Here is an 11,162-nt window from a genome sequence, read left to right on the forward strand (position 1 = left end):
CCCTAAAATATGCTCTCTAGTCCCCTTACTTCACTGCCATGAAGGATTCTCCAACTCACCCTTCAACATTAAAACAAAATAAATTTTAAATGCTACTAAACACTGAGAGTCCCTTGGACTGCAAGGAGATCCAACCAGTCCATTCTGAAGGAGATCAGCCCTGGGATTTCTTTGGAAGGAATGATGCTGAAGCTGAAACTCCAGTACTTTGGCCACCTCATGCGAAGAGTTGACTCATTGGAAAAGACTCTGATGCTGGGAGGGATTGGGGGCAGGAGAAGGGGATGACAGAGGATGAGATGGCTGGATGGCATCACTGACTCGATGGATGTGAGTCTGAGTGAACTCCAGGAGTTGGTGATGGACAGGGAGGCCTGTCGTGCTGCGATTCATGGGGTCGCAAAGAGTCGGACATGACTGAGTGACTGAACTGAACTGACTGAAACATTTATTGATTGCTTAATGTCATCAAGTTCTCTAGTAGATGTGTGTGTGTGTGTGTGTGTGTGTGTTTTCCCATTGTGTAAGTTCTTAGTTCAATGTCAAATGTTTGGAAAAGTGGGCTATTTTAAAGGACAGTAATTTTATATCAGAAATCATCATAGACAAACATTATACTACCCAAACCTGTGGCAAGGAAGAAGAATCCAGGATACAGAAGACTCCCTTGATGAAAATTTATGTTCTTCATTAGTTACAAGTAGTTGGAAAGTGAAGTCACTCAGTCTTGTCTGACTCTTTGTGACCCCATGGACTGTAGCCAACTAGGTTCCTCTGTCCAAGGGATTTTCCAGGCAAAAATACTGGAGTGGGTTGCCATTTATTTCTATTTATGTTGTTGTTGTTCAGTCACTGAGTTGTGTCCAACTCTTTGCAACCCCATGGACTGAAGCACACCAGGCCTCCCTGTCCCTCACTATCTTTAGGAGTTTGCCCAAGGTCATGTCTGTTAAATCAGTGGTGCTATCCAACCGTCTTATCCTCTGCCACTCTCTTCTCCTTTTGCCTTTAATATTTTCTAGAATCAGGGTCTTTTCCAATGAGTTGGCTGTTGGCATCAGGTGGCCACAGTGTTGGAGTAAATCTTAAATGGTACTATGGATATTGATAAGAGGATTTGACATTGAAAGAAAGCTATAAAATTTCCTCTTACCTGCAAGATAATGAATATATGGCATAATAAAGCCACTCATGACCATTATGGACAAAGGTAATTATTAGTAGAAATTAGGAATTGGATGGCTTCCCCTATGGCTCAGCCGGTAAAGAACTTGCCTGCAATGCAGGGGACACAAGAGACATGGGTTCGATCCCTGATTTGGGAGGATCCCCTGGAGGAGGAAATGGCAACCCACTCCAGTATTCTTGCCTGAAAAATCCCACGGACAGAGAAGCCTGGGAGGCTATTGTCCATAGGGTCACAAAGTCAGACAAAACTGAAGCGAGGCAGTATTTGCTCATATAAAGAAAAGAAAATGATTGCTGTTAATTACAATAACAACTTCAGCAAATAAGACTAGAGTTAACATAGGGTAAGTGATTTTTGCTGTAAGAATGCTTTTTATAAATAATATTAAGCCAAAATCGTATTGCTTCGCATCACTATGCAAGTGAGATCTCACGGCAGTTTATTTCCCTGCCTTCATAAACACACTATCTTAATGTAAAATCTGCTTAAAAGACAGATCTAAAATGCAGATTTGATCATTGTACAATTTTATGTAAAAACTATCTTTAGCTTCCCCAAATCTCAGAGAAAAAAAATCAAAACTCCCTTCCCTTCAATGCCTATCAATGTAACACCTGTGTACTTACCCTGCCACCTGCATTTCTTTTCTATGTCAGAGAAACAATTCTATTTCCAGGACCACTATGGTTTTGTAACTACACTGACTTCAGAAATTTTGGATTTTTCACATGCTATTTTCTGGGCTCATAAAACTTATTCTCTCCTTCTTACTATCTTGTCTCCAACTCTGTATATTTTAATATCATCTGACACTATTTCCTTTAGGATTAGCAATCTACCTTCCACACTAGCAATCTGTTATTTCCAGGATGGGAGAAGTAATTAAGCTCCCCCTGTATCTTGTGTGTAATCTCAGTTTAATTGTTGTCACGAGTACCATTTCCATGTTATACTTGCATATTTCCCCGTCTGTTTCCAGCATTGTTGCGTGACATCCCATAGCTTTAGCTTACGCATTTTTTAGGATTCATGACTCAGTTTCATCCCCAGAGATTTTTGCTTAACCAAGTCTTAAATTATACCTGAGTCATGAATTTAAAAGAAGAAATGAAAGAACCAAAAAGGTATTTGATTACAGTTAATTGTATCAAATGTTTAGAACCATTGTCCTAAAAGGAATTCTGTAATCGTAATGCATTACTTTGTTCCTGGAACAGTGTAAGAAGAGAAAGAAAAAAAAAAAATCTGAAAAAAAGACCTTCTTCAGTACAAGTGTCAACTATAAAAAAATTATTGTGTTTCTGTTGAATTAAAAATATTCAAAATATTGGATTATCTTATTTCCCTCCTTTATCCAAAACTCTGTGGCCAAGAGTGCCTACAATCTTTGTGGTTTTCAAATGTATCTTAACAAGACATGATAACAAAGGCAACACAATTTCTGATAAGGTCATTCTAAGGCAAACTGGGCTCATGGGTTTAGGGGATCTTGGAGAAGGCAATGGCACCCCACTCTAGTACTCTTGCCTGGGAAATCCCATGGACGGAGGAGCCTGGTAGGCTGCAGTCCATGGGGTCACTAAGAGTCGGACATGACTGAGCGACTTCACTTTCACTTTCCACTTTCATGCACTGGAGAAGGAAATAGCAACCCACTCCAGTGTACTTGCCTGGAGAATTCCATGGACAAAGGAGCCTGATGGGCTACAGTCCATGGGGTCACAAAGAGTCAGACACAACTGAGTGACTGAGCATGCACTCACACTCTCTCTACTTCTTACTGAAATTCACCTGTCATAAGCCCATCCCCCCAGGTTCTGTCTTGGCTTAGATAAGCAGCTTATGTTATTAAATACAGAGGTAAAGAATATCAAAGGTTTATGTAGGATATGCTTCTAATCCTATGTTTTTATCTTCTATTTATACTTTAACAGGGGATTTTCTGGACTTAGAATAACGTGATGGAAATCAGAAACATCCATCAAACAATTCAGAAGTGAGATAAATTCTTGAGGTTCTCCTCCCCACCTTTGGAATGTAGTTAACAATGTTGTGTTACTTTCACGTGGACAGCAAAGTGATTCAGTTATACATACACATGTAATTTTTCTTTTGCAAATTTTTTCCTATTTAGGTTTTTACAGACTATTGAGCACAGTTCCCTGTCTACACAGTAGGTCATTATCCTTCTTGGTTATTTCTTAATATTTTAAATATAGTAGTGTATATTTTGCAAGAAAAACATTTAAACAGCTATTATATGGCCACAACTAAAATGTGATTGAATGTTCATGATTATTTATGTTTTTAATAGATGAGATTAAATTTAAATTATATATTTATAACTTCTTGATTATTTTGCATTTTATGCAACTATATATTGACTTTTTTGTGTGGCACCATTGTTTGGTATTTGATTTGGCAGAAGAGTAACATAGCATAGTAGATAGTACAATAAAATGCTAATGACCTTTTAGCCACCTTGTAGAGATTAAATTTAATTTAATTCTGATCTAGGGAATTCTAAAATGTCTCAATTAACTTAGCATTGAGTAATTAAGAATATGAATATTTTTAATATAAAAAACACCAGGACCCATTTTATAAAAGTTGTTTAAATATAATAACAATCAACATTAAAATAGATTATCACATAGAAAGCATGCAGAGTATACTAGTAAAATACAATGATAATGTAATGACCACAATGCTGTAAGACTAAAATGTTTTAAAATTAAGAACATAAATTTATTTTCTAACATATTGTAAAATTAACATATTCCACAATGCTATCACTGGTTTATCTTTTACTTTTGCTAAAAGAAAGGTCCAGAATTATAACATTTAATTACAGTAATCCAATAAACATTAAAACAAAAAATATACTGACAGTTCTATTTTGATGAAGTTATCATATTAAACAAATATGGTACCTCTCAGAGATGGAAAATGAAAAAGAACAAGCATTGCATTAAATCATGGAAACAGATACAGACTCCTTGGATCAAAATACATTATCTGTCAGAACTTCAGCAATTCATTGCTTTGTTAGAAACTTATGAAATTGAAAGGAAACCACCTAACTCTAGTGCTTGATATTTTAATTATCAACGTTTCACTATTCACCTTAAAAAGAGAGATTTTTCTGATTTTGCTTGCTTGTTGATTTGCTTTTTAGTGTTCTCAAAAGTATTGTACCCAGGTTATTGCAATTTCCTTTGGACCTGGTAATTACATATTAGATCACCAAGGTCAAATTTTGCCACTGCCAGCTCTTATTAACTCTAATTTTTTTCTTCAAACATCCCTCAGTTCATATTCTGCAATAAGCTGCTGCAATTTAAAGCTGTAACCTAATGACTCCCCTGTGATATAGGCCACCTTGCCCAAATGGCTCTTGGAATCAGATAAAAATTTGTTAAAATTATTAATCCAGAAAATAGCTTTCAGTCACACAAATGTCAATCAGTAACCTGAATTCCTTAACCAAACACTGTAGTAAGTAATTGTCTTCTGCTTGTCTTGTCACTCACAACATCCCACTCTGCATTCAAAATACTAAAATTTCATTATCAAAAATTCTTCTCAAATAAACAACTCATCCTTAATATTTACATTGTATATGCTGCATAAAAGTAACCTGTAGAGAATTTTCCTTTATAGCTGGACAGAGGTGTCTCTGCTGCTGCTGCTGCTAAGTAGTTTCAGTTGTGTCTGACTCTGTGCAACCCCATAGATGGCAGCCCACCAGGCTCCCCCCTCCCTGGGATTCTCCAGGCAAGAACACTGGAGTGGGTTGCCATTTCCTTCTCCAATGCGTGAAAGAGAAAAGTCAAAGTGAAGTCGCTCAGTCGTGTCCGACTCTTAGCGACCCCATGGACTGCAGCCCACCAGGCTCCTCCGTCCATGGGATTTTCCAGGCAAGAGTACTGGAGTGGGGTGCCACTGCCTTCTCCAGAGGTGTCTCTAGGTATTTCAAAAAATATGTGGTTCTACTGGTGGTTTCCTCTGATAGCTCTTATACATTGCTTGCATGACACATTTCAACTTCTTTTCTTTCCTCTTATTACTACAGATAACATACATACCTGAATGTTGTCTAATAGTTTGCATCTAGCCACTACTTCAATAATGTTATAATTAAATATTTTAGCTTGGCGTTTTGGATTTCAATTTTCAGAAATTAACTTGAGCTGGCTTAAGAAAAACAGGGCATTTTTTTTTAAGTACAAAAGGATGTGTCATATCTGGACAGAAAAGCCCCTGGGCTTAGGAAGGACTGTGAACAAAACAGGGAGAGCAATCAGAAACACAGAACCTGGGAGTTTACTTTTTTTTAATATCTAATTATTTAGAGTTGGCTTCTTTCAGTTTTTCTAGCACAATAGCATTCTATATTATTTAATGCACATGACAAGAAAAATAGAATCATCCAATTCTAGGCAAGTAAAAGGATTTTTTTTTTCCCTTTTCTCCAATCCTACTTTTCCAGGGGAGGGGCTCTGTGGCCATTCTTGAGTTGGGGACTCCTCAACTGCACCAACTCCAAAGGGGCCATATTTCATAGCAACAAAACATGCCCCATTCTAGATGTAAACTTCTGACCTTACCTCTTGACCAGAACTAAGCATGGAAAATAGGGACCAATTTTCTGCACTGAAATTTATTCTCAGAGTGAAAGTAAATTCAAAAGTAGAAGAGTTATCAAAGAAAAAAAAAAAAAAAACAGAAAACGGGACCACAGAAAACAGGGCAATGTATAAACAATAGACTATCATCAGTTAAACCTATAGTCATATCCTGGTTATGCTACTTTATAGTTGCACATGGCAAGGCATTTAATTTATCTGAGCATCATTTCCTCAATTATACAAATGTAGATTAAATAGCATGAGGCATGTAAGTTTAATGGATGATACAGTGCATTAATTCAGTGAGTCAATATGGCTAGTCCTGCTAATGGTTTATGTTTCTAAGTCTATGAAATCTTGTTAGACAATCATTCCCAGGTTATCTAATGACTTACTTCACCTTATATTTCTCACTGCATATTTTATTCTTTAAATTATGTCATCTCTATGCATCTTTACTTGTTAGCTATCTCTTCCATCAGATTGCAAAGTTTTTGAAGCAGGGCCTCGATCCAAATTGTTCACTAATGTAGTCCCAATTTCTGGAACAATGTCTAGTAAATACAACATTTTTAGTGAAGAGAAAGTATACTAAATACAAGATGGTCATTCTATTTCAGTGAAATTGTAAAGCATGTAGTTCATCTTACAGATCTTTGACTATATGTTGATATGACAAAAATTACTCTTTAATAAAATTCTGATAGTTTTGAAGGGACTTCTTAAGGTTTTAAATGTAAAGAGAATGTCTGATAATAAAAAAGAAGAAAAAATATAATTATATTAGAAAATTGAGCTAGTATGATCTTCATTATTTCAATGATGTAAGAGGCAAAATAAAATATCTAAAAATGCTTTCTTTTTCTAAAGTGAAAGTGTACAGTGAAAAAGTTGGCTTAAAACTCAAGATTCAAAAAACTAAGATCATGGCATCTGGTCCCATCATTTCATGGTGAATAGATGGGGAACAATGGAAACAGTGAGAGACTTTATTTTCTTGGGGTCCATGGTGACTGCAACCATGAAATTAAAAGACACTTGTTCCTTGGAAGAAAAGCTATGGCCAACCTAGTTCATTTCATTTCAGTCACTCAGTCCTGTCGGACTCTCTGTGACCCCATGGACTGCAGCGCGCCAGGCTTCCCTGTCCATCACCAACTCCTGGAGCTTACTCAAACTCATGTCCATCAGGTTGGTGATGCCATCCAACCATCTCATCCTCTGTCATTCTCTTCTCTTCCTGCCTTCAATCTTTCCCAGCATCAGGGTCATTTCAGATGAGTCAGCTCTTCACATCAGGTGGCCAAATTATTGGAGTTTAAGCTCAACATCAGTCCTTCCAATGAACATCCAGGACTGATCTTCTTTAGGATGGACTGGTTGGATCTCCTTGCAGTCCAAGGGACTCTCACTAGTCTTCTCCAACACCACAGTTCAAAAGCATCAATTCTTCGGCACTCAGCTTTCTTTATAGTCCAACTCTCACATCCCTCCATGATTATGGGAAAAACCATAGCATTGACTAGACAGACCTTTGTTGGCAAAGTAATGTCCCTCCTTTTTAATATGCTGTCTAGGTTGGCCATAGCTTTTCTTCCAAGGAGCAAGCATCTTTTAATTTCATGGCTGCAGTCACCATCTGCAGTGATTTTGGAGCCCCCAAAATAAAGTCTGCCACTGTTTCCATGGTTCCTCATCTATTTGCCATGAAGTGATAGGACCAGATGCCATGATCTTAGTTTGCTGAATGTTGAATTTTAAGCCAATTTTTTCACTCTCTTCTTTCACTTTCATCAAGAGGTTCTTTAGTTCTTCTTTGCTTTCTGCCATAAAGGTGGTGCCATCTGCATATCTGAGGTTACCTAGAGAGCATATTAAAAAGCAGAGACATTATTTTGCTGACAAAGGTCCATCTAGTCAAAGCTATGTTTTTTCCAATAATCATGTATGGATATGAGAGTTGGACTATAAAGAAAGCTGAGCACCAAAGAAGTGATGCTTTTGAACTGTGGTATTGAATAAGATTATTGAGAATCCCTTGGACTGCAAGGAGATCAAACCAGTCAATCCTAAAGGAAATAAGTCCTAAATATTCATTGGAAGGACTGATGCTGAAGCTGAAGCTCCAATACTTTGGCCACCTGATGCAAAGAACTGACTCATTGGAAAAGATCCTGGTGCTGAGGAAGACTGAAGGCAGGAGAAGGGGATGACAGAGAATAAGAAGGTTGAAAGGCATCAGCGACTCAATGGACATGAGTTGAGCAAACTCCAGGAGTTTCATGATGGACAGGGAACCCTGGTGTACTGCAGTCCATGGGGTAGCAAAGAGTTGGACATGGCTGAGTGACTGAACTGAACTGAATCCAAAGAAGCTATTTCTGGATGTTGATTGCACGCAAAAATTTAAACTAATTTGTAGTGTCCTGTACTATGGTCTCAATAAGGAATATATAGTACCAGTTTACATTGAAATAAATGTTCTGTTTAAATATAACATGGTACCTGTGGTGGATTCATTTTGATGTTTGGCAAAACTAATACAATTATGTAAAGTTTAAAAATAAAATAAAATTAAAAAAAAGTTATATGACACAAAATAAAAATAAATAAATAAAATAAATATAACATGGTATTTTTGAAATAATGTTTAATCCATATAAAAGCTATTAAATCAAACAATAATTAAATTGGAAGGGGTTAATTGAGATGCTATGAGTTATTGCTCACCAGATGAGATGAAACAAGTATACCAATAGGAGAGAAGAATTTCTATCATTAAGGAATGAGTTAGCATCTTTTTAATGAAATAAAAAAAAAAAAGAGTAATGGATTAGAGATAAAAATAGAAACTAAAACAGAGAGATGAGCACTGACAGGTAGATAATATTACCTATAAATGCATGAAAGTCTAGTTACTCTGACCTGAAATGTGAAAGATTCATTCTAGAATGTTCCCTAAGTTTCTCTTTAACAGGCAATTCAGTGATTCTATATTTTTAAAGGTCACAAAAGTTTGATGAGATTAGTGAAAGTATAAATATCTGACTAGCAACAAGAGCATGTGAGAAATTAGTGAAACAATTGTTTCTTTGAACATATGAAGTCAATCATGCAAAAATATTATTGAAAAGTAATTTTATAGTTTCCTCATGGTATCCAACTTCATTCTTTCTGAATCTGATCTTCAAACACCATTCTTTTTCAGGTTCAATATGGTTATCCTGAAATGTTTCCATGTTCTGACAGAGAAGTAAGGCTTTAAGATAAAAATTCATTGGATTTCCATCTGCTATATCCAAAAACAGATGAAGAATAGGAAGACGTGATGGAATCAGTCTTCAGAAATACATGACCTAAATGGGATGACAAAAATATACATTATGTGAAAAGCACTCATTGTGCAAATAAAAAAAATATAGGCAGAATTTCTGAAATTGCATGTAATCATATACTAAGGATACTTTATGATGAAGTTCAATCTATGTTAATTGTATAAAGAAAAGAAGAATGACTGTATTAAATAATTTGTAATGGCCAATACCTTGGTTTTATTAAAAAGGTAAATTAAGTTATTTAAAATCATATCCTATCCATGTAATGTATATAAAGCAAAAAACTATTTTGATGACCTTAGAATACTTTTTGTTTAATTAAATAACATAGTCTCTCCTAGACAGAGAACACATAACATCATTGAGGCTCCTTTTCAAAATTATTCCCCACTCTACCTATACAGAATGAAAATGTATGCTGAGGTATAAAGATTAAGATAAGTAATATCTACAAGCATTCCCTGAAAAAAAAAAATGCTCTAAAAAAGAAATAATGTGGTTTGTCTTAAAGAAGTGTTGGAAGAAACCATCAAAAAGATAGATCAGTAGACCCAAGTGCTGGACCTTATGAATTAAAGACTCCACCACCCCTCTTTCCTTGTAGCTCCAATTCTGCTGTTCTTCCCATTTCCAGGAGTTGTTCAAGGATAAGTCCTTGACACAGCAATGTGGTATTGAAGCCACCTGGACTGGTTACCTGAATGAGCCCTATTAAGTTCTCTATATAAACTTTTAAGATGCTGTGGGCAGGTGGAGAAATCTACTCATCTTGAGCTCCTCTAAGACAGAGCCCCTAACCTGAGGGATCTAATACCTGATGATCCAAGTTGGAGCTTATGTAATAATAATGGAAACAAAGTGCATAATAAATATAATATACTTGAGTCATCCTGAAATTATGCCCCCTCCTGTCTGTGGAAAAAACGTCTTCCATGAAGCTGGTCCCTGGTGCCAAAAATGTTGGGGACCTCTGGCCTGAGAGGAGCCTGGTAAGTTCCCCTGCCTATTAAAAACTTCTGCCTATCAAGCCGAAGCTGCATGACTCTTTATTTGATATCTCCCTTCCCTTCACGGCACCCCCTCCCCATCCCATACCTCTCTCAATAACAGGGCTGGTTTCAGATTACACTGAAGAAGATATAAGGAGGTTGCAAAATGAGAAAGTGAAGGTGATGCAATGAGCCAAACATGAAAGAGCTAAACGTTGATGAAAGAACAAAGTTACACTATGTCTGAAAAGTAATAATGCTCCTTTTGAATATCTATGTCAACATTCATCTTCGGCACAGAAACATGTGTCAAGCTTATCTCTGTTCTACCAGTATTATTTTTCCAGAAATCATAATTAGCAAGTCCCAAACTATATTTACACTAACCAGCCTTTTATTTAGGTGCTTTACAAGGATAGTATTAGAATAAAAGAAGCTTCAGGCACTTCTGTTACAATAATGGATGATTCCTGAGATGTGATGGTGTCCAAGTTATATCATTCTGATCATAATTTCTAATGCATTACAGAGGAGTGGGGACCCTTGAGAATCAGATGAAATTCTCTTTCATCTAGATTACATTTTTTTCACTGTCCCAATGTGCTTGATATGAACTGACACAGCCATAAATATGTTTATAAGAATGGCATGCTGTCATATTAGATAGAGAAATATATAGCCCTGTGTGAAGAAAAATAATTTCAGATACCTTTCAAGTGCTTTCTTGGTTGTTGTAACAGTAATTCTTGCAAATCACATAGTAGACTATGTAAAATAACAATTCTGCCTACAGATTTAGTGAAATGTGTATTCTTCAGAAAGGTTGAACATTTGTGTTCTAATAGTACCTATGGGTAGTATGTAGGATAATTTAACTTTCTGGAGGTTTATAGATCTCCAAAGTTCCTGAACTACCTCTTGAGAAAGAAACCAAGTGCTCTTGCCCTTCTAATAATTTATGAATGTACCAGTGATCACTGAATGTATACCCAATTAACTAGAGAAATAGGCTCACAAT

Source organism: Bubalus kerabau, unplaced genomic scaffold (genome assembly GCF_029407905.1).
Source record: "Bubalus kerabau isolate K-KA32 ecotype Philippines breed swamp buffalo unplaced genomic scaffold, PCC_UOA_SB_1v2 scaffold_94, whole genome shotgun sequence".
Taxonomy (NCBI): domain Eukaryota; kingdom Metazoa; phylum Chordata; class Mammalia; order Artiodactyla; family Bovidae; genus Bubalus; species Bubalus kerabau.